This window comes from Marmota marmota, unplaced genomic scaffold, assembly GCF_001458135.2.
Source record: "Marmota marmota marmota unplaced genomic scaffold, marMar, whole genome shotgun sequence".
Lineage (NCBI taxonomy): Eukaryota > Metazoa > Chordata > Mammalia > Rodentia > Sciuridae > Marmota > Marmota marmota.
This window is the reverse complement of record NW_026000108.1, coordinates 33,916,428-33,942,225: the sequence shown is the minus strand read 5'-3', so window position 1 is coordinate 33,942,225 and position 25,798 is coordinate 33,916,428.

The following is a 25,798-nucleotide window of genomic DNA, read 5'->3' as shown; positions in this document are numbered from 1 at the left end:
TATGGAAATTTTATGAATACTACAAAAGCAATGCAGCCCATAATTTATTTCCCTGTGATTTATCAGGAACCTCCAATCTTTTGGCAACTAAAATTGGATAGTGGAATAGAAGCGATCATGAGAGATGGAATTATTTGTCATTCTGGCTGTTTCTATGCAGGTACAAAAAGCTGTTATTTTTTTAAAATTCAGCTGAACAACACCTTCTTTTAGCAGAGGCGAGATGGTCAATATAGTACCAGCTTTTCCTCATAAATTGTAGTAACACTTAACTAGCCCTCATCTAAAACACTGTGTGACATCAGGAGACAACAAAGACATTCATATTCCAGGAAGACATAGTAGTTACCATTCAAATGAATGAGAAACTCAACATACATTCTAAGTTTGAAGATCAATAATTTAGACCTAAGATATCTGGGCTGGAGTGTACTATTTGCACTTTTAATAACCTCCCAGGTGATATTGATACACTCTCTTTTGAGAAGCACTCAGATGTACATTAACCACAAAACTAATCAATCAACATGCACACTTAGGTACCTATTATATAAAAAATAGAGTGCTAGGCATAATGGAAGAAACAGAGAAGTCTGAGAATGAGTTTCTACATCTTAATCCACATGAAGCTTGAGAACTGATTTGGAAGGTATAGCAAATAAATAGATAGATAGACACACAGACACCATAGTTCTGAAGAGTAAAGATACCTATTCTAAAAAATGCCCTAGTTCAACATATATGTTAGTGGCAAATTGAAAGATTTATTGTATATCAAAGTATGTAAAATACTTTGTTTATAATGAAACATTGTTAATTAAAACAGTCGATTTTAAATAAAATTTTTATCAAATAATGGAAATCATACAAGACACAAGGAAACCTTTATTGTGTGAGGCTACCCCACACCTTAAAACCTTGCAAGCCTGGTTTCAGCACTCAAATGTTATGCTACTAATATTCCCTCAATTACTGTGAAAAACCAAAATTGGCCCATAAAATTCCAAAACTCCCTTAGGATTATTACCCCACTGAGAAACACACTGATATAGACACTGATGTAGATTTTTTACTAAAAAAAAAAATGTATAAATGTTTAGAAAAGGAAAGAAGATACTATACCTGATGGCATCAAGTTAAGGATACATATGCCTGGTGGTTATAAAATTATTGAAGTAGTCCCATTTGAATGTAATATAGACATAAAGAGAAAAATGACAGTGAGAATATGTAAGAGAATATAAAAGTGCAAGAAAACATAAAGGAAGAATCAAGAGAAATTGGTGATTGGATGTAAGGAATGACAGAGAAAGAAAAATAATATTTTAACTTTTTTGGTTTTTTTCCCTTTTCTTCATACCTTTTTTTTGAAGTTATAAACAATTTCATAGTAACAACTACAATTTCAGACAATTTTAAAGTATTTCCTTAGATTTATCACCTTCAAACTTTATACCTCTAATTAAAGTAATGGATTGAATATAGATGGAGTAGTAGATTAGGTAATGTTATGTCTAGTAAATTTTATGAAAGCTAATGGATACTGACTCCCCACAATCTAGCCACTCTTAATAGGGAAGCCATCCTTTCTCAGATGTAGACAGCCATTCCACACCATCTGCTACGCCTGAAATACATCAGCATGGTGCAAAAAACCAATGCTTCCTCAAGGCAGCCCTGCAGACTAAGTAATCTTCTATTTAAACATAACCATGATCAACTTTTTCTCCACATAAGACTTTAGGTTAGTATTCAGTTCGCATTGGGGAATCATACCAAAGAGAGAAAAGGCAATGGATACATAATCAGAGCACATGAAAACTGCCATGTAACTTTTGGAAAATAGTATGATTATTGATTGAAACATAAAAAATATCATAGTAAGTGACTGTTATTAGTAGTTCAAAGGCAAGTTTGGTCTAAACATTAATTGTAAGTTGGTGAATTATTTTAAAATATCTTGTGATAGATAAACAAAATCTTTTGAAACTTGTGTCTCTGAGAACTGAGGAAAGTTTGTGTGCATAGAAGAGATTTTTTTTTTCTTGTTTTTTCTTGTTTGGTTTTGTTTGCTATATTTCCTGAAAGTTTTTTTCTATATTTAGGAAAATATTAGCTCATAATGTTTATACAGAAATCTATGTTAAAATCTGTGGGAGAGTCACACTGTACAATACTTTTGCATTTTACTATAAGTATATATGGTTCTTAATTTGGGTAGGAAGTATAGGCATCATTCATTCTCTTTGCTTACATTTGGTTCTTGCCTATTTTGAGCACACATTAGTACTACAAACCACATCAGACTGGCTTTAGTGAATGACCTTCAAATAGCAGTTGCAGAGATATTTTTTAGCCTTTATTTGGCAACCTAAAATATTCTAAAACTGGTATTTTCCTCACATTGCAATCCAGAAATGTTTGCAATGAAGTCTGCTTTTTCAATCCAAAACTCTCAACATCAATGACAAGAGGGACTCCTCACCAAGGTGCTACAGGCAAATTGGGTGTGCAGAAATAAGGCTTTGTTGCTTTAGGTCAACAGGATTGGTGTTTGCTTATTATTGCAGTAAAATTGGCCCTATCTTGGCTCATACAGATTCCATGGTTGCACATCCAGTAATTTTTTGGAATTATATGTAAAAATTGTCCATAAAATTATATGTCCATCATTTTCAAGATCTTTGAACATAGACAATCTGTATCTTGATTCAAAACTTAAAGATGTATCCCTTCAGACAATGAATGTACGCTTGCTTTGCCTTCAGTTCTTTATCCGTGTAATATGACAAAACACAGAACCTCTATGTTGTATCACTTAGGATATTCACAAATATTCCAACTCTTACTTTTTCATGGAATGCTGTAGAATCACACTTCACCTTTCACCCTAAGTTAAGAGGGTGTGTGTAAGATGTTTTGGCTGAAGAAACGTGAGCAGAATTAAAATATATCACTTTTAGGCAGAGGTTTTAGGGACAGTGCATTGTTCACCAATTTTTTCCTCTCTACTTCTATGATGAGCAATTTGAAATAAATGAAAGATTCCTTAGTCCAGAGCTTGAGTTGAAAATGAAGCATTAAGAAACTTCATTGTTAAAAGTAAAGTTAGTTTTTACATCAATATGAACAAAATACCCTATCAAAACAACTTAAAATTAGAAATGTTTATTTGGGGCCCAAAGTTTCAGAGTCTCAGTCCATACATGACTGATTTCATTGCCCTGAAGCAGAACACTGTTATGATTTAGATATGAGGTATCCCCCAAAAGCTCATGGGTGAGACAATGCAAGAATTTTCAAAGGTAAAATGATTAGATGATGAGAGGCACGATCTAATCGGTGGATTGATCCATTGATCTGCACTAACTGTAACTGTAGACATGTAGGGTGTGGCTAGAGGAGGTAGGTCACTGGAGGAATGCCTTTGGGGTTTATATCTTGTCCCTGGTGAGTGTATCTCTCTCTGCTTTCAGGTACTGAGCTGCTTTCCTCTACCATGCTCGTTCACATTTAGGTTCTATCCCATCTTAAGCCCAGAGCTATGGAATTGGCCTCTGAAACTGTAAGCCAAAAGAAACTTTTCCTCCTCTAATTATTCTTGTCAAGTCTTTTTGATTATGGCAACAAAAAATCTGACTAAAACACACATCATGGGGCTGAAATGCTGCAGAAGGAAGCTACTCCCCTCATGGCAGCAAGAAACCAGAGAGAGAGAAAAAGACTCACAGGGAAGATGCAACCTTCCAAGGCACACCCCCAGTCACCCACCTCCTCCAGCCATGCCCAACCTGCCTATAGTTATCATTCAGTCTGTTCAAATTAAGATGGGCTGATTTGGTTATCCAAGCACTTTACCTCTGAACATTCCAAAGGACCTTTGGGGAACACCACATATCCAAGCCATAACACCCATTTGAATTTCAATAGATAATGTAGCAAGACTCCATTCCTGGGATTGCTCATTGCTGTTTCATAACCCAGTTATCAGGGTTGGTTTCTAGCAGGGTCTCTGAGGGCAAAGCTGTTCAGTGCCTCTCTCTGACCTCCTGGTGATTGCCGGCAGTCCTCAGCATTCCTTGGTCTGTGGCTGTATCACTCCATTCTCTGTTTCCATCCTCACAAACCCTTCTTCCCTGTGTGTGTTTCTCATATTTTCTTATAATAGCGTGAATCAATGGATTTCCAATCTAACCTAATTCTCTTTCATCTCATTTTTATTGGATTACATCAGCAAAGATGTATTTCCAAATAGGGTCACATTCACTGGCAGCAGGGGTTAGAACTTAAACATGTCTTTCTGGGAAACAATTCAACCCACTATACCTCTTACAATTCTAGTACTATAAACAGGATTCAAATGAAAGCAGAAAACAGTGAATGTCCCACATTCTCAATCATCTGACAAGATTTGGTAAATTTTTTTTCTACTTAAGGTTAAGAAAAAACAGGCTGCTGCATTTAGAGCGTAACTGACTATCAAACAGCTAGGTTCCGTTCCACTGATTACTTATTATGTGAGTTTAAGCAAGAAACTAAGTTATCGTAGAAATAGAAAATATAAAGAATACATGCCTCAGATAATAGGCAATAAAGCAAGTAAAAAAAGTGAATTTGCAGTAGTCCTTAAATGCAAAGAAACATATTCTGGATTGTGAATGGAACAAAATTGAGCTTGATTATACAAATCCCAACATATCATCCACTAGCACCACATACATAAATTGTGAGAAATAGAATAAATAAAACAAACAGAAGCCAAAGTTATTTTTTAACCTCTGTTAACTTCAAAATTAGTTATGAATTTATCATGTTAAACATCATTTCTGCCTTCAAAGTTAAGATTTAAAATTATGTTGAAATAACCAACATTTTATAAGTGTTATTTAATTTTTCAGTATAAATCAAATCACCTGATTTGCCATAAATCTAGTTTGATCTCAATCCTTTTTTGTTTAATCAAACCATGGTATGTTACTATTTTCTTATAAAAATCTTCTCAGTTAATAGATCCTGTATCTGCACACCTTCCACTGGAGAATTGGCTAGTTTGTAGACTCCAGAGCTCTTTGCTTAGGTACTTGTAGCTGGTCTACACTAGAATGAATTAGTTATGCAAGGCTACAGTTAGGCCTAATTCCCCTAACATGAACTCTGCCAGATTAATCACTAAGGTCAAGATGAACAAAGTCAAATTCTTTCTGATCGGTTGTCTTTCATTTTTCTTTTTTCCTTTTTTTAGTTTCAACATATAGTCTTCTGTAGTTCAGAGCAGAATGCTCCAAAATCTATAGGGGAAATAATACCAATAAAAGGAATCATCTCATCAAATGCACCAATAATCAGGTAAAATTTTGCAGCCTGAAGGGGGCAAATGTGAAAGTTTACCTGAGAAGAGATTGTACCCAGTTTTAGGTGTCGAGGTGAATAGCTTTATAAAGTTACTGTGTGACGAATGCAGAAAGAATTATACCTATCACTGCGAATAAAACACTTTAGTTACCCAATAAATATTCTGTCAGATGAATTTTAATTAATTGCATACTTTTTTTATAATAGAAATACTGTGGTACTATCTCCTTGTGGAAAGGAAATAAAGCAGTATCTTTGTGCTTGTCTCTATTCCATCATTCTATCCTTTGATGCCAGAAGTAAATGCTCCATTCTGATTAGGACTTTGTAAAGNGTAGCAAGACTCCATTCATATATATATGAATGAAGACTCAATATATATATATATATATATATATATATATATATTCATATTCTCAATTTCATATATTCATATTCTCAATTTCAGCTGTCCCCATTTTCCATATGCCCTTCTTCCAATATACACTTTTATTAAATTAAACTCACATAAACACACAAGTCCTTTTTTAGACATTCTCATGATAGTATGATGGGGGGCTTACAAAACAGGTTTGCATCATACATTGGAAACTCCTAATATTAAAAACACCACATACTCATAACAGGCAACAGAGCTAACAAAGCCAGCAGAACCTGTTTGTGTCATTGTGGAATGTTCCCTATTATGGTAACTGATTTCCATCCTTGTCTTGTATCAACCCCTTGGCTGAGCATCTGAGAGTTGTAGCTCAGGGCAAATTTCTTTAGCATCTCTGCCTCTATCTGTGTCATTCTCCTGCCTCAACCGCCTTTTTCTCCTCTTGGGGAATGTTTGTTTGTTTTTCTTGTTGTTATTGTTTTGTCTTTTTGCCGGAGTCCGGCTGCAGCAAAATAACCGGGGGGTGACGAACAACTTGTGTACGTTGATACAGCAGGAGTGGAAGCCGTTTATTGCAGGACAGGAGCAGTATTTATACATTCCACACAGCTTATCTAATTAGCATAAACTAGATACATCAGTCAACCAATCAGGAATCTCTACACCTAATGGCTCGGTTTTGTTACTTCTCAAACCACTCCCTCTGACATTTTGCCAGGCACCATCCAGACTTGTTTACGAACTTTAACATTCCCCTGGCAAAATGCCAGGTGTTATTTTGACTTGTTTACAGACTCTAACATCTTTTAATCATAATCTCTGACATAGAAGCTTTTTCTTACTTGCAAAGAATGGAACAAGTGTCCCTCCTTATATCTCCACAACACCTAACACCCTGGGTCACTATCTCAGCTTTAATGTCACCCTCTCAGAAAGATCTCCCTGAAGTCCCCCTATTCACTCCATCATGTTACTATCTGTTTCAGCCCTGCATCTGTGGCCTAAGGAACACATTTCACAATTATTTATGTGTTTGTTTGTGTGCTGTTATCTCTCTCCCTAGATAAGATTAAAGCTCCAAGAGGAAGACACGGTTTCTGTCTTGCTCACTTTTATGTCACAGAACTTGGAAAAATGTTTGGTATAGAGTCGACTCAATAGCAGTGAATGTGTGAATGAATGTATGAAGAATACGTTGATTTAAATACATCTGTTTATTTTCTAAAAGTAACAGCAGATACGTAGGAGACTTCTACAGTTTCGAAATATCACTACCCTGCATAGGGCTTGGCACATGATAAGGATGCAAAAGATACTACCAAAAAGTTTAATTTAAATGACACGCAGTAAGTCAAAGAGTATCTTTCTTACAATACAGATTGTAGTTCTGACTTAATTTTAACCCATTTCAACACATTTATTTTCATAATTATTAGTCTTCAAATATATTTGACATTCTATTTTCTTATATATGTTCAATAACCATATTTTTTATAAAACAAAAATCTGAAGCTGATGTATAATAAGGAGATTGCTACAACTGAAAGAAACTACAAATGTTCAGCCTTAATTATACATTAGATTTATGAAAATGTGAATACAATGTTGATTAAAAATGGGAATTTTCTTCCATGGTATGTCAACACATAACCATGTGACACCCAAAATTCTCAGGGAAAATATAAGGGTGTTCAAAATTCAATGTGGTCTGAGCAACTGATTTATATTTTAATCAATAAAGTATAGGAATAAATATTTAATTTCCAAATTTGTGTTATTTTCTAAAGAATCCCCAAACTACTCAAAACTCAGCATCTTGTACTCTCTCCTAGCTAGTTTCTTTAATTTAAGAAATACCCTAAACTGAACTGTAAATAATACAGTCAGTAATAAGTACACATAATTTTTACTGATCCATCATAAAGTATTTTATCAACCTCTGTGGGGAAACTGAAACCATTCAGTTCTTGCTTGGAGAACATGTGGTCACTACTTCTAGGTATGTTCTGAACTAACATGCAATGAATCTAAAAGTTGGACACTGTGAAGTTGTTTTTTTAAAAAAATTATTTATATATGACAGTGGAATGCATTACAATTTTTATTATACATATGGAGCACAATTTTTCATATCTCTGGTTGTATACAAAGTATATTCACACCAATTTGTGTCTTCATACATGTACTTTGGATAATGATGTCGATTACATTCCACCATCATTTATGACCCCATGTCCCCTCCCTTCTCCTCCCACCCTCTGCCCTATCTAGAGTTCTTCTATTCCTCCCATGCTCCCCCTCCCTACCCCACTATAAATCAGCCTCCTTATATCAAAGAAAACATTTGGCCCAGCTATCCCTCTCCTTGGTCTATACCCAAAGGACTTAAAAACAGCACACTACAGGGACATTGTGAAGTTTTTAACAGATCAAAATGTATCTAAAATCTCTCTTCATTTACTTTTTTGTCCCATCTTATCGTTTTTCTATCTCTATATTTCTTGTCTCCCTTTCTCACTGTCAGAAACAATTGGTTTCTCCATAGCCATTTTTTCTTTTGACAAAAATTTCTTGACCTCATTCACACTAAGGTCATATTGATCGGAGACAGCTTACTATGTGCAGCTAGCGACATTTGCCTTTCCTAGAAAAAAGAACATATTTTAAAGGAAGCTTTGCACACAGCTTCAAGAGCCCTCTAACTTATAATCAAGTGCTCTTTTTTTTATACCAAAAGTACAAATGCCCCTTTACATGGAAATTCTATGTTACATAAATTAATTCCATAATTTCTTCCTCTGATTATTTTGAATCTATGAAAACATGAGGAGAACAAAGAGATGATGTAGGAAGAAGAAAAATACAAAATATTCTTTCTCATTTTCTCATTCACACACGTGCACACATGCACACAGATACACCTCATAGATCTGCACATAAAGACAAGTTATACATAACATCTTTTTTCTGGTAATTAAACATACAATAATTTGGCATTTGATATTCAGGGCTTAGGAGCTCAAAAATGAAGGGGATGTCTTTCCCATGGCTATAAGTCATGTGATAAGGAGTTGCTCAACATTATGTTAATAGGACCAAAAAAATCACCAGTGAAACTATCTACAAGGAGAAAATGAGCAAATTCTGGAGGTAATGTTGGAAAATTCCAAGATTTAAAGTGAAACAAATCATTGCATATTATATTGCACAAGCCAATATTATCTTGAAAATTTACTTACAATATAGTTCGTCAAAAGCTTTGCAATTTGATTCAGTGCAAAAATAATAAACTCCATTAATAAAATGTGTAAAAGTCATGACCTAAATCTAAATGAACACACTCCCATTATCAAATTCTTGGAAAGAAACAAAAATGCTAAAGTTGAGTTGTTGTTAAGGTTAAATTCTAAAGATGTGAAAATCCAAATTCCATCCTTCCTGATGCCTCACTTAGGCAGTCTCAAGCAGCTGGGCTCCAGGACCTCAGACTCACAGATTTGGTCATTGACACTTCAATCCATAGTCTTCCACAAATAATATACTATATCTTTCTTCACTTTAATTTTAATATCACCTAATATTTTTAAAGACATACGATAGTATATTGTATTATTTTTCATTGCAAACATTCGTCTTACAAACTAGTATATTTTTGTATGATTTCAAAAGTAGACAAATAATTGATGGCTGCCTCCAAAACCCTGCCAAAGTTTTTCTCACGGTCTGTCTCCACTTCCTATCAAACAGTGTCTGAATGCCAGACATGTCAGCTGATTTCTAAGCTAGGCTTTGGCTAATAATACATTACACTATGGCTTCTGGGTAACATCAAAATCTTCATGACACAGATACATATCTCTTAAAAGCAGAATAACTGAAATTATGACTTGCAGTGAATAAACTTTTCTAGATGTATAAACATTATTTGATATCCATAAATCATTCTGTCTACTCCTTTGTATGAGTTTTCTTGTGAATCCCAGTCATTCCGAAATTTAATGTTCATGATTTCAACAACTTGTGAGCTACCCAGAAAGTCACTGCATGCCATCTCTCACTTTCCTGAAGCATAAGTAAAAAGTCACAAGAGCAACAGGGCCCTGATGGTGTAGATATGGAAGAAGAAAAAGAAGAAAGTGATGATTCAGATTTAAAAATAAATTATTTTACCACAAAGGCCCAGATTTTAAATGACACAGGTTTGGGAGATGACATTATATGTCAGTTGTCAAAATCTGAAGAAAGAGAACTGAGAAATTCAGAAAGTGGACTACAGCTACTCTTTTGGCCTTGGAGATAGGGGTGGGGTTGGTCTTTCACTTTGTATTTTTTATTGTGTGTTGATATTCTATAAGCATATTTTTAACACTTCTGTTCTTAAAATATTCTTTTTACAAAATAGAGCAACAGGGCTTATGAGAAGAAAAGTGACAGTTAATATATTTGTCAAACTAGAGGGAACAAGATGGTCCCTAACACAGTCAAAGCCAGGGATGAAGACTATGATGGAAGAAGTCTTGATGGGTCACATAATTGGTCTTGAAAACTTGATGTGGGTCTTGACGGCTACCAAAATTAGCATTCACTTTTGTGATGGGAATAGGTAGTACCTGAGCACTAAGTCTTTCACTTGGGGAAAGGGAAGTCTAATGATTTACTTTCATTTTATGGTTTGTCCCTTTTGGAGCACATAAATAAATGAGTAAATAGATAGATAGATAAATAATCCAGCAGGCAGAAGTTAAGGACAAGGCTTGATCTCCATGAATACAAGAAGTAGCAATAACCAGGAGACTATCAACCTATCATAGCTTCATTTCAGGTGCAGTAAGATAACCTGGATTCTAATAAAAAACTAAGAATGAAGCACAAATAAAAAGAAACCATACAGTGCAAGTAGGTCATAACTCATGGGTAGGGGGAGGTCTATGCTCATCCCCAGATAACAGGGTGCAGAGTAACATATTTATTTCAAACTTAATGCCAGGAAAAGGTATGACATGCACTCGTAACTGATTCCTAGGCTTGGTAGGATGGACTGGCAGGTGAGAATTATCAGTGGCCTCTGCTGAGTACTGCTGAAGAGGAACCAGCATACGTCAGGATGACTTGCAGCTATTGCAAACTGATGTAGGGGCTGGGGTTGTGGCTGGGTTGTGGCTCGCCTAGCACATGTGAGGCTCTGGTTCTATCCTCAGCACAATATATATATATATATATATATATTTATATATATATATAAAATAGAGGTATTGTGTCCAACTACAACTAAAAAATTAAAAAAAGAAAACTGATGTATTGCCACCACCACAATGAAAATCTCCACAAGCATAAAATATAAGACTTGTTTAGGTCTAAAGATAATTCTGTTTGTTAACATACATGAATATAATAAAAAGAAAGATAAATAATGTCACACAGGACTACTTCTAATTACATATCACTTACTTGGCTTATTTATTTAGGAACCTTTACTATTTACTATATTAATATTTTCCCATATTTTTATAGAATTTCCTTTCCTTTCTTGAGATTTATTTGTCCATGTGAATTTTAGAGTCCATTTACTTCTTTCTGGGGCTATGCTAAATATACAGATTAAGGATAAATGACATATTTATAATATTAGATCATCCTATGCAGGCAAATTTATTCAAAACTATTTTTCAGTCTCTTTAGTATTTTCAAGTTCGTTCAGAGACATTTTACACATTTCTTGCTAAGCTTATTCCTTGGGTCTTTATCAGTTTGTTGCTTCTGTTAACGTATTTTTCCATTACATTTTTAACTAGATTATTCTTGACTATAAGAAAGTTTTTTTGTATTCACTCATGTACTTAGAGACTAAAATATTTTCCTATCATTTGTGAACAGCAAAGAATGAGAAGTGAGTTTGGAAAGGTAAGCAAAAGAAAATTATATCTATTTGTTAGCATGGATTTTATATGGTAGCAACAGGATGTCTTAAAATTGTTTTTATTAGAAGACTCACATGCTCGTGCTCATATTTTAGAAAACTGTACATTATTGTCAGTGTTAAGAATGGTTTCTTGGGATAATGAGAAGACTTGAGAGATGCGTGCGACACATTAGAAATAAAGAGGGACTAGACTAAGACAGTGAGATTCGTAACTGAGAAAGAGGCACAATTGTTTTCATATAGGGACTAAAATTAACAAGGCTTCATCACTGGATGGGCAATGGTGAAGAAAGAGAGTAAAATCTGTCAATGAAGGAGGAAATTGGCTGAAACTAAATGAGTCTCTGTAAATTACAGGAAAGAAGGTAACCTAAAATGACCTAAAATACAACAAAATGTGAAAAATAAGATTTGGAATGCTGTGAACTATCAATAAAGCATTCAGGTACTCTCTAATTCTAGACCTTTAGTCATGCACAGTAATGCAACCCACTTATAGCAAGTCAAGGAGCAGATGGATGGTAGGAAAGGAAACGATAATGTAGAGTCATAGTTACATGAAGTTAATCATAGCAGAAAATAAAGGACAGAATCGCACCTTGGTTTTCAAAAACCAGGAGAAAAGAAGCTTTTGATTCTGCTTTGTTTTATAAAACATGAGGCTCAGAAATATGTACTTGTATTTGAACATGGAGTAAAATGAGGATATAGAGATGATTTTGAAGTTTCTGGACACAAAAATATCAAGCAAATCTTGGTGAGTTACAAAGGATGTGTTACATAATCAGGTAAAAGTGGAAAATATTCCTTCTATAATTTATTATGGTTTCCAGAAAAAAAATACAATACAAATAATATCTTGTGTAAAATGAAGTTAATTTACTATGGTTTCAAAGCATTAAATATTTTCCCTGTCAACTAAAATCATAACTCCCATTAAAGAAATTAGTCTTGAATTTATGATTCCTCTATAGAAGATTATTATGTATTATTTATTTCCCTTTCTTTCCTACTTCCTAGTAGAACAATTATGAAATGCATGCTCGGAAATTCAAAAGCAAAATTATTATCAGTAACTATTTTGAAATAAGCTCTTAACATTTAAGATAGTTTCATTTATATTCTTCAAGATATATGGTTATAGATATAAAACATTTTGCCATTCTAAAATAACAATTAGTAGAGCAAAGCTAATTGAAACACCCAAATATCTCAAAAAACTCAACCTCCTTCCATTCTTAATTCACCCCTAAATTTATTTGTTCAAAGAAAAAGTAATGGTAGTTAAGTTTTATATAAGTTCAATTCTATTTAAATGCTGCTTACTAAATATCTATGATAAAGAATATATTCTCAAACCTATGATTATTCTTTAATTCAGTGCAGTATACACTATGTAGAAACTTAAGGTCATCTGTCTTTCATATATGTTTTTGAGCTTTTCATTGTCCAAGAAATACTCTTAAGTTCTTACTTCTTAACATGTGCTTCATGGATTTGAAGCATCAGTATAACCTGCAAACTTGTGAGAAATGCAGGAATTCAGACTCTTCCCTGGACCTACTAAATTAGAATCTGCATTTTAAAAAGATATGAGGGTGGTTTTTATACTACATGGAGCTTACAGCTGAGAAGTGCTGATACAAGGAAAACACTCATTGTTTAGGTCAATGCAGCAGTGATAATACTACAAAGATAGAAGGAGAGCCAACACAGTCTTCTATAAACCTCTTCAAAGAGTTTTAGTAGCATTTATGACATCTGAACTTGTAATCCTAATGTGAAATTGTTAATAATAACATAATAGATCAGTTATGATTTCATTGCCTTGTTTTAACATCACGCTGAGTACAAATTGCTAAAGACCATAGTGGTCCCTGGCCCATTTTTTATTTTTTCATTTAAAGATTTTCTACAAGCATTTCCACACCTGCAGTGTTTTTCCTTAATTATATTTGTTATCATTTTGAGAATTAACCAGCCTGAACAAGAGGTGTAAAATGAGAAAATTATAACCTCTTTACATCTTCTATGGTTATCTGTAGGCTTAAACAAACTCATTTGAGTAAAGAACTCATTATACTGTGATGTTCATAAGGGATACTCAAGAATATCAACCTCTTCTTTTTTTCAGAGTATATGTTTTGTTCTTATTTAACACTATTTTTCATGGAATGGTAAGGTATTGCATGGAATGCTATTACTTTGGCCTATGTTTTGCATGGCCTTTCAATTTTTAAATTGGAAGAGACCTGTCTTATTTAAATATATCTTTTTACAGACCAGTTCATTTGTAATGCTTACTTCTATGACAATTTGATCCAGCTGAAGGATGCCTTGAGAGCAGGTAAAATATTGTTTCTGGGTATGCATGTGAGAGTGTTTCTGTATTCAAATCTACAATGTACTACGTAAGGAAATTCCACTATTATCAATGTGGGCAGGCACCAACCAACCCACTGAGGGCCTGGGCATAACAAAAAAGTGAAGGGAGGGCAAATTCTCTCTGAGATGGACACTCATCTTCTTCTGCCCTTAGAAATCAGAGCTCTTGGTTCTTGAGCCTTTGGATTCCAGCAATTGTGCCAGCAGCTCCCCAGCACCCTATTCTTTAAGGCTGATTTTTTAAAATGGCAGCAGTAAAAGGAATTAGAGTCTTCTAAGTCAATAAATGGAAATTGCTCTCCTGAGGTGAGCTTGCTCAAAGCAGATCACAGTATTTTTCAGCCTCTTGATGGAGTATTATTCAACATCATTCAGAATTTGTGTTTGGATTAGGACTAGATGTTAGGCATTCTCACTATCAGTTCTGTGTATCCTATCATTCTCTATTAGAGGTAGATGTTATCATTTGAATCATAAATGTCCCTCAACATCCTATATGCTAAAGTCTTCATTGTTCAACCCGTGGTGCTATTGGGAGGTGGTGGAGCCTTTAAGAGATGGGGCCTAGAGAAGGAAGTTAGGTCATCAAGAGCCCCTGGTCCCTTTACATTTTTGTCACCATGAGGTGAACAGTCTTCCTCTACCATGGTGGATTATGCTGACAGTAATGGGGCCAAGCAGGAAGGGACAGAAACTTCCTCAACTGTGAGACAAAATGTATATTTCCTCCTCTTAAGTTATTTCTTTGCTATTTTGTCATAGTGACAGAAATCTGACTAAAACGATGTATGCATGTTGCCATCATCCTTCACCAAGCTCAGACCCAGGGTAGTTCCTCAGTGATATTCTTGATTTGCTAACATTTTCACTTTCTTTTCCATCAGATTCATACCCAATAAAAATGTACCCATTCTATGTGCTACTTCTTGGGTCCATTCTTTATGGGCTCTAATCTAGCTTTCTTAGAGGGAATAGAGTGAATCAAAACATTTTCTTACAGAAGGATGGAGGTCTAATGGTTATCTCATATCATCTGACAACTAAGATGATAGAAGAGATTATGCATAAAATATTTGTTAACTCCTTCATCAATGTGATGTTTCAGTACAGGCCACAACAGAAGTAGGCTTAGGATTGTGCACTGTTTAGCCTCTACTATTTTGTTTGATCCTGGAGTAAAACTGTAAATTTTTGAAATGGCAGCAATAAAAGGAATTAGAGTCTTCTAAGTCAATAAATGGAAATAAGTAAATCTTTGTACTACCTCGTACATCTGTCTGGCATATATTTTAGAAGCCGTTTCTCTTAAGTATCAGTTCAATGTGAGCATTCATGTACCCCAAAAGATTTATGATCATAAAATATTAATCGATAACTCAATATTATTAAATTAAAGGTCGTTTCTGATTCTCTTGATGTTCATTTAATTCCCTTTTAGATAATACAAACTGCTAGACACTTCTTTCTAAGAATAGTCATTAGGTATTTGCTCAGAGATGGAATTTTGCATAAATGGCAGTGACTTAATCCAAAGAAATCTTGGGGTAAAATTTATTTACTCTTATATTGGTACTGGAGAATGGAAGTAGATATTTTCAGTGCTTAAAATTTAAAATCTTTAGAAGATTGCCTTCAATTATTTGCAGCAACCAGTGCAAAAATTTTGCCTTTATGTAAAATTTACATAATCACAATCTTTTGTATAGCATCAGTTCCAACAACTTTCAATTTTTTGTATGGCAGAAACATTCAAATAGATCTCTTAACAGAAGGCCTGAGCTGAAAATATAATCTAAGAGGAACTTAATGCCTCATCATCTCCCTGTTTTGACAATGATTATAGCCAAGCAGTTCATACAGAAAAGTTAAGAAGTCTGAACTTTGTACATAGTTTTTAACTTAATCAACAATTTTATAGGTCAAGAAGCAGCTTGACTTCCACCTTTTCTGTACATGTTGCAACAATTTTGAATGAAGTTCAGAATCAAATCAGCTATTTCTTTCTATATTTTTCTCTATAGAAATGGAACATTTACCAGTGATATCTTAGTTTTAATTTTAACTTCCTGCCTAAGTTGGTCTCTTACACTCACTACTACTTTAGACTCTGTACACTGTGGGCAACATCAGCTACAGTTGGTAGAACTCATAGGGAGGTGACCATACATACAACTTGTCATATATCATTAACATCAAAGAGGGAGTATGAAAAGAAACAGTGGTAAACAGAACAGGAAACTTGAATGTAGCGTGCATTGTTTGTAGGTGGGGTGTGTGTGTGTGTGTGTGTGTGTGTGTGTGTGACTGACTAGAAAGTTTTATTTTAACTTTCAAAAGGAAGAATAAAAGACTAAAAAGAATTAGCTTTTGCATTTTTTCTATGTGTGATTTTCTGGGGGGTTTGGGAGGAAGAAAATTCTTTCTTGTGAGAGGGAGAAGACTAGAAATGAGAAGGAAGACTGGGTCTGGCGTTCTTGCCAGTCTCTGACCAGGGCCTTAAGAATAAAGCTAAAATTCTGAAATAAAATTTAAGATATGCTTCACTTTGGTTCTAACCAGTTATAACCCTATGAACCATGCCTTCTATGGTCTCCCTCTTTGAATACTAGAATATTTACAAATCAACAGATAAACTAAATGTTGGGTCTTATGGCCTCTTGTGTCTGATTTGTAGGATGAATCCTCTGATACCATGCACGCTGATTTGGTTCTGCCCCTGATAAATTTCAAATCTCAAGACTGATTCTTTCTTTCTCACAAAATATAAAATCACCTCAGTCTTGTATCATTAGCTACGTATGCACCTTTGCACATACTCACAGATTCCATTCCCTCATGGCCGGCCACCATTTTTCAAACTTCAACTCATGTGACCTCCAGTCTGCTGTCTCTGTGCATCCTCTTCAGCCATGTTCCAGCCAAAAAATCGCCTCCTGACTCCCTGGCAAGTCGCCCTGTCTTCCTAGTGGGTCTTCCTCAGCTATCCTGGAATTTTATGAATAACATTTTTAATCATATTACATCATATAAGAATTTGCTTCCATCATATTATATATTCATTTCCCGTCATATTAAACTTCCTTCAGGTAGGATATTCTCTCCAGGACTTCAGCCTTACAGATGTGTCTAAAGAGCCTCAAGAAAGCCCTGCTCTTCAGCTTTCTTTTTTTTTAATGTAAAGTTTTTATTTATATATGACAGCAGACTACATTACAATTCTTATTACATATATAGAGCACAATTTTTCATATCTCTGGTTGTATACATAGCATATTCATACATGTATTTGGATAGTAATGATCATCATATTCCCCCACCATTAGTTACCCCATGCCCCTTCCCTTCCCCTCCAACCCCTCTGCCCTATCTAGAGTTCATCTATTCCTCCCATGCGCCCGCTCCCTATCTCACTATGAATCAGCCTCCTTATATCAAAGAAAACATTTGGCATTTGGTTTTTTGGGATTGGCTAACTTCACTTAGCATTATCTTCTCTAACTTTATCCATTTATCTGCAAGTGCCATGATTTTATTCTCTTTTATTGCTGAGTAATATTCCATTGTGTATATATGCCACATTTTTTATCCATTCATCTATTGAAGGGCATCTAGGTTGATTCCACAGTTTAGCTATTGTGAATTGTACTGCTATAAATATTGATGTGGCTGTGTCCTTGTAGTATGCTGTTTTTAAGTCCTTTGGGTATAGACCCAGGAGAGGGATAGCTGGATCAAATGGTGGCTCCATTCCCAGTTTTCCAAGAAATCTCCATACTGCTTTCCATATTGGCTGCACCAATTTGCAGTCCCACCATCAGTGTATGAGTGTATCCTTTTCCCCACATCCTCTCCAACACTTACTGTTGTTTGTATGCATAACATCTGCCATTCTGACTGGAGTAAGATGAAATATTAGAGTGGTTCTGATTTACATTTCTCTCATTGCTAGTGATGATGAACATTTTTTCATGTATTTGTTGACTGATTGTACATCATCCTCTGAGAAGTGTCTTTATCTTATTTAATCTGTTCTTCTGAAGAAAGGAAGAAATCTGTGACTCTCTTCCCTCAAACACACAGTGTCCAGATACACACACACACACACACACACACACACAGCTCTCCATCAAATCCTATTCCAACTACAAATCGTGGTACTGAATTTTCCCTCTATTTGAATCACTCACCAGGGTGCTATTCCTAATGCCAACATAATTACTCTCTCATTTGCCTATGTTTGTCTTGTATTTTTGTCTCAGTGATTCATATAATATTTGTTAAAAACTTATTCCTCTCTGTATTTATAGATACTTTGTTATAAAAATTGGATAACTATTGTTGAAATGATTGATTTGCCTTTTTTTTAATTAAACCTGCTTATACATGTAAGAAGTTTCTACATTTTAATATAGTTCTTTAAAACAAATGTTTAAATTAATAAATCCTAAGTTGTCATTTGATATTCTTATCAATATTGGCTCTTATACTTCTCAGTCTTTTCCTTCTTTAGAACTTCAAAGAGCCATGTGTTTGTTCCTTTCTTTCACTTACTACATTTCTAATGGTTTTGAGATCCTAGAATCTATATTTCTCCAGGATAATAGATGCTCATAAAGATAAAATCACTTTGGGCAGGGGTTGTGGCTCAGTGGTAGAGTGCTCGCCCAGCATGTGTGAGGCCCTGGGTTCGATCCTCAGCACCACATAAACATAAATAAATAAAATAAAGCTATTGTGTTCAAATCCAACTAAAAACTAAATATTTAAAAATAAAATCACTTATGTTTTTAGCCTTAAATTATCATAACTACTCTTTAATTCATTCTCTTTTGACTTTCAAAGAAAATCAGGGGAGAATGAAGAAAGAGAGGTGAGTAATTTTTTCTTTTTCTTTATTCATTCTCAGGTTATTAATAAATTCAAAATTTTCCTGTACCACTTTTCATTTTTTGTTTGTTTATTTTATTTTCAATCAATGTAGCATGAGGGAGGAATTCCATTCCTAGATGAATTTTGTTCTCAATTTTTGACACCTAAAATTTAAAAATTATATTTCACTCATTCCTTATATTCTTGGACTCCAAATTCATTGTGCATTCTTCAATGTTGAGATTCATTTTGCTTTTTGAAAAAAAATATATTTTTGAATTTATTTAATTATTTACTTATACACAGAGAGGCATTTCAATTCTTTGTTTGACATTCACTCACCTCTACTCTTCTACCATAGTTCTGTATTTATACATGGCCTAAGTCTGCTTAAAAATGTTCTTCTCTACAATCTATTCTGCATGAACAAAAGAAAAATTAATCAAAACAATTAATGCTAACTCAAGAGAACTTTTGAACAACTCTCTCCATTTGATTATTGCCCTTAATTGAAAAAGGGTATGTTATGGTTTAGATATTAGGTGCCCACACAAGCTCATGTGTGAGAAAATGAAGGAATATTAACAGGTTAAATGATTGGGTTTTGAGAGCCTTAATCTAATCAGTGAATTAATCCCCAGATAACTAAAGGCTGGTTGGGTGTAGCTGGAGAAGTTGGGTCATTGGGAGTGTGCCTTTGGGTACATATTACATAATTGGCAAGTTTCATCTCGCTTTCCGCTTCCTGATCATCATGTAAGGTAATTCCCTCTACCACACTCTTCCACCATGATGTTCAGCCTCACCTCAAGCCCCAAGGAATGTAGTGGGCCTGCTATAGACTGAGGCCTCTGAAACTGTAAGCCCCCAAATAAACTTTTCTTCCTCTAAAATTTTTCTTGTCAAGTCTTTTATCACAACAGTGAAAAAAAGATGACAAAATAGCATAATTTTCCAACTTACTTTAATTTTTATCTCTTCTAGAAATTCCCTCTCCTTTTTAACCTGACACTGTTTAACTCCAACTATAACTTTATAAACCTCCAACCTAGAACAAAAGCAACTTTGCTTTTGTACAAAGTATTTATCTTATATAAATTTTGTGATGAACAAGAAATGACAAAGCCTTCACAGAAAACAGTATTTGGGATAAAATTCATAGCAAAATCTACCTTTTTAAATCCAGCAATGACAGAAAAAAATCCCAGGAATCTATAACACCAAACTCTAATTTTACATGAAAACAACAAACATTCTGAATACCTTTCAGTTGATTTAGGAAGTTATTAAGAAGGGCAATTTAAAAATTAACGTGCAAATGGCACCTAAGGAATCCTCTTCTAACAGGAAAGATGACATTAAGCTGCATCATTCCCTGAAGCGCTGTTCTGATGTCAATTACAGCGCAGTGGACCAGGTGTTTGTTGAGGGTTTTGTTGCCATCCAGAGAAGTATTGCTCCTATGCCACACTATGCACAGTTTCCTGCGGTGCTTTGTCTGATCGAAAATGTCTCTCTCTTTTCCTGTGTGAATTGCTGCTTTGACACTCAACTGAAGCACAAAGCAATTTTACTGCAGTGCTGTCTCCATAACATGTTCGTGTTCTGAACTTGACAAGTGATTTCTTCCTCTTAGACACATGGCAGTTATGACATTGAAATGCGGCCTGAACGTACTGGACTAGTTTTCTTGAAGTCTCAGAAATGGCATTAAACAACAGGAACAACGGGTGGCGAACTCTCCTTGTAGGTCTCTTTCTGACATTGGTCCGGGTTTTTCCTCTGCCTCATTTACCAGACACACATCTTTCTGAGCCTCCAGGATTGTTATTAGGGCACCTTGCCATTTATAGGACATTTGGCTTCTGTGTTTTAATACCTGAGCAAATGTTCAATGTGAACCAACACTTTCACTTCCCTCAGGGAACTTCTATCCTTTAAAGTGCTACCAGTTTTCCTTTGAGAATATCAAAAACAATGTTCATTATGTAATTCTTGAAAATGAACAAGATAACATATGGTAATATTTAGACCTAGATTTACCTTTTAAGTTGTAAATTCTATTTTATGGAAGTATTGAGTTACATTTCTACTGCATGGCAAAGAAGAAAAGAATTTCTCCTCCACCAGAATAGGGGAAAACTAGATACTTATTTCCTGCTGTATCAGTATAATGTGATATTTTTAGAAATATGCCTTTTACTTGTGGATTAAATATTCTAGTTCAATTCTGGGAAAAGTATTCTGAGGCCAAGTTTTTAATTTATATCAAACCTGATAAAATATGAAAATTATTCAAGTAAGCATCATGTTTCATAATTTTGCTTATCTAGTCAATGTCGAGCACTAGTTCCCAAAGTGTTACAATATAATTTTGGAAGCAAGTAGATGATATGGTTGGTATTTACTCAAATGTAATTTAAATCAAACTTTTAAAATGAGTGTGTAGAGTTCTTCATTTTATTATTTAGATTGAAGACAGATTCTAATAATGAATAATTCTTTTTTTATAATCAGTCTGATTAGCCAACTTCTTTTTTTACAGCAAAATATAACCTTGCTTTAAAAAAGTTTATTAAATATGTTTGCTTTTAATTAAACTACTTACTCACCTTGTTGTAATAGTAGTATCATAAACACTATTTAATTTTACTTAATAATAGGACTTAAAGACAAGTTTCCTCTATTAGGACTACCTCAATAACCTATGCTATTACAATATTCTAGCTTGTCTCATTCACAGTAGATACAGAAATGTCGTATGAGCTCTTATAAAGCTTAAGTGTCTGACAAAACAGGTAAACCTTTTCAACACTGTAATTCAAAGACACAGATCATGAGAGAGCATGTTCTAGTCCTGATTCTCTTGAGCTTAAATCCCAGCTCCACAGCTGGTTGCTGTGCAATCAGAGCAAAATTGCTTTGCCATTCTATGTTACTGCTTCAATCTCTGTAAATAGGAATGGTACCAAGGCTACCTGGCACATAGTAAGCACTCAGCTATATTGCTGTTAACTTTGCTGTCATAAAGTGTTGTAATTCAGGCATTTTCCTCACATCCAATGTAGAAGAAATATTTTCACATGAAAAGTATAAGACAAAGGAAATGATATAATTGTAATCTGGAAATATTTTTTCACAATAAAGAGAAGAGAAAATATGTTATTGTAATAACTATGCTTGTCACTTAGTGAAGGTCCTTGGGTTATCTCTATAGAAAAACTAATTCAGAAGGTAAACACAGGTAAAAATTAGACTGCATTGAATTGTAATGTATTTCACTGAATCTGGGCTAATAAAATTCCCCACCCATGTACACCTTTTCATAAGATAGACAGTTTGAACATTTTAATTTTGTGGGGGAAAATCTCCAGTCTCTTTATATGCTTAGTACATAAAATACAAGACAAATAAGTTTTAGACAGAAGAGATGGCATAGGCAGGGTGTCTGTGACTTATGCCAACATGTTTTACTACAATGCATTACTTTTTAAATAGTCTTTGGAGCAAAATATTTTTCTTTTGGTACAAATTTACATTGTGATTATCAATAATATGATTCAACATTAGATTGAAAATGCTAAGGTAGCTGCATTTGGAAAAGTAACTTATAAATGTTGTCTGAATTAAAGCACAGGTAATCACTAGCTTGTGGATTTTAATTTCAAACTTACCTACAGAGAAGCCAACACATCTGTTGAAGTTCATTCAATGTTCCGCAATGGAATTATTTTTCTTAACACTAATACAGTCCTACAAGGTTTTAGTGAAATCTATGAAAAGGCCAAATAACTTGCAATCTGCTTCTTACAATTTTGAATATGTTGAGAAATAAAAATAAGAAATGGAAAGAAGAAACATAAAATATCACCTTATAAAAGGTCACCTTGAAGTATCAGACTTCAATCTGAAGAACAAGTGCCTCATTGGCAATGAACCCTTGAGTCTGCTGGAAATATTTTCATGGGTCCCAGACAGAGTATCCTCCCATGAGGGATACCTGTTCCCAAGGGAGAGAGAGAAAGGTGGTATCCATCGTGACATTTTAGAGGAATGTTGTTCATTCCGACATTCTATGTTCTCCAACTCATATCAATTCAATACTTCACTCTTATTCACATTGGGTAGAGTGAGAAAAGGAAAGAGAACATGTGGGTTTTTCTAAAAACAGTCTGACTACAGAAAGGTAAGGATCAAGCATTTTCTAGAAAAGTAGACAAGAATACACACATTTTGAAGATCAGGAAATTATATCTTAAAGATATTTAATATTTTCTTTGGGGTTACATAATAAATAGAAGTATTAAAATTAAAAGCAAGGTTTTCTTCCTGATTTTAATAAGACACTGCTATACTATATTAAACACTAACTCTTATAAACACAATTTAAAGGGTATTTACATATTAGTAGAAATTTCTAGATACTGTGAGTGCTATAAAAATGTAGTAAATACTCCTTCTTTCCTCCAAAAGCTTGCAGTCACATGAGGCCTAAAGACCTGGAAATGAAACATTGGATTTTTTCAGGTATGAATTTGTTAAGAGTCAAAGATAACTAGAATTTACCATGCTCCAAAACTCCAGTAGAATTATACCCCTCAATCTTTTTTTCTTTTAAAGAGAGAGAGAGAGAGAGAGAGAGAGAGAGAGAATTTTTTAATATTTATTTTTTAGTTTTCCGCGGACACAACATCTTTGTTTGTATGTGGTGCTGAGGATCAAACCCAGGCCGCACGAATGCCAGGCGAGCGCGCTACCGCTTGAGCCACATCCCCAGCCCTACCCCTCAGTCTTATAACCAGGAATTAGAAAACAGTGTTCATTCATTCCAAGAGAAGAAAAGTTCAGAAAGTAGATGTTTGTTTTGCTTTGTTACAGAAACATTTTACATGGCCATTTAGGTATAATCAGAGTAGCAAAATGTGGTTTATTACTGAATAAGAACAACATATATAACCTTTATACCCCCAATCACACACACACACCCAAAAAATGAAAGAAAGAAGAGAAATCCACCCTGTTTCATGAATCTGTGCTGAGTTGGTATTGTCAATTTGGCATTGTCATCATCTGTCTCTTCTACTATTAGGAAATGTGTTCCCCAGAATTGCCTTCCTTGTACATTTTTGAGTTAGACTTTGTCACCATGAAAGACCATGAGATTGGAAGCTCAGTAAAGCAAAAGCCACTATTGGGAGAGATCAAGGTAGTCAAATGCAGCAAACTTCCAGACTCTTCTCTAGTTACCACTTTGCAGTCATGGTGGTTCACAGAGTTCTGCAATATCATTATGGTGCAATCATGCTTGCAGTCTTCAGCTTTCTTTTTCTGCTTCAGTTCTAAGAGCTGGTGGCAGGGTGACTCTCCTGTTCCTAAGCCATAGATTTTCAGATGTTTACTCCAACAGCTTTGTCCTTCAGTAAGCAGAAATTTCTATAATAGACAACATATTCACATAATTCTTGAAGTCTTGTTCTCCAGATCAGAGACTGAAACACAATCTGACTTAATTAACTCAGAAATGAACAAAATAAGTCTTAATACACAAAGAAAGAAAAAGCCACCAAGATTGTAGCATGGTTAGTCAACCCATATACCAATATACAACATACATTCTAATTATATGTGTCATGAATAAGATCATGTTGCTTAATTTGTGCATGTAAATTAATATATGTTTCATATCTCATCCTCAACAGTAAACTGCATTCACAATTTTCAACATGCAAAAGGATACCATAAGTCATAATAACTTAGGTTGTTAGCCTATAGCTTTACATTTAAAGATAATTCCTTCTATTTGAGTTAGTGGACAACTTTAATGCAGACACACTATTAACCTCCCTTAACTTTATAGATGTCCTCCAAAGGAAAACATTTATATCAAGCCAATATTAATATGATATTTAAAAAGAAACATTTCAATAAATCACTCCTTTTCTCAAAGTTCATCATAATTTTAACGTATAATGTTTAATTCTAAGATATCATTCTTTGCTTGTTGATATGCTGAGTATGCTTAATAACTATATTTTCATGAAGAAAGATTATTATAATTCTATTCACAAGTTTATAAAATTACTTCTTTTTTTCCTAGGTATAAACTTTCAAACATTAAAAATATATCCTTTGGAATATCCCAAAGTCCATCTTAGAAATTTATTTGACCAATAAACTTTATTTGGTGCAATTTAATATCTAGCTTCAGTTCTTGCTTGAATCATAAAGCCTAGGAGTTATTATTAGCAATTGCACCTATATAGTATTTATTTGGAGGACAAAAGATAATTATCTATCTTTAAATACCACTTTTCTGTTATTATTAAGCTTTTGAATTTTTAGGAACACAAATATTGACAGGTAGATAACCTGCTTACTTTATCCTAAAGTTCTAAATTGCTTTTTGACTCATCATTTAAAAACAAATAAATTATAACAACTGGTGATCTTTATGCCCTAGTGGTTCTTTTAGAAGTGATAATTTGAACAACCAGACTAGCACCCAGTATGCAGATAACGCACATAAATTAATGAATTAATGGGTGTAGGCAGGGCAACTGAGGCCTGCTCATGCTTTGGACCTCACCCTAGATACTCCATGTGATTATCTTCGGTGTTATTTTCACTGCCAAAAACTCATTGATTTTTTTTTATTGGTTGTTCAAAACATTACACAGCTCATGACATATCATCTTCCATACATTTGATTCAAGTGGGTTATGAACTCCCATTTTTTACCCCAAATACAAGTTGCAGAATCACATCGGTTACACATCCACATTTTTACATAATACCATATTAGTGACTGTTGTATTCTGCTACCTTTCCTATCCCCTACTATCCCCCCTCCCCTTCCCTCTCATCTTCCCTCTCTACCCCATCTGCTGTTGTTT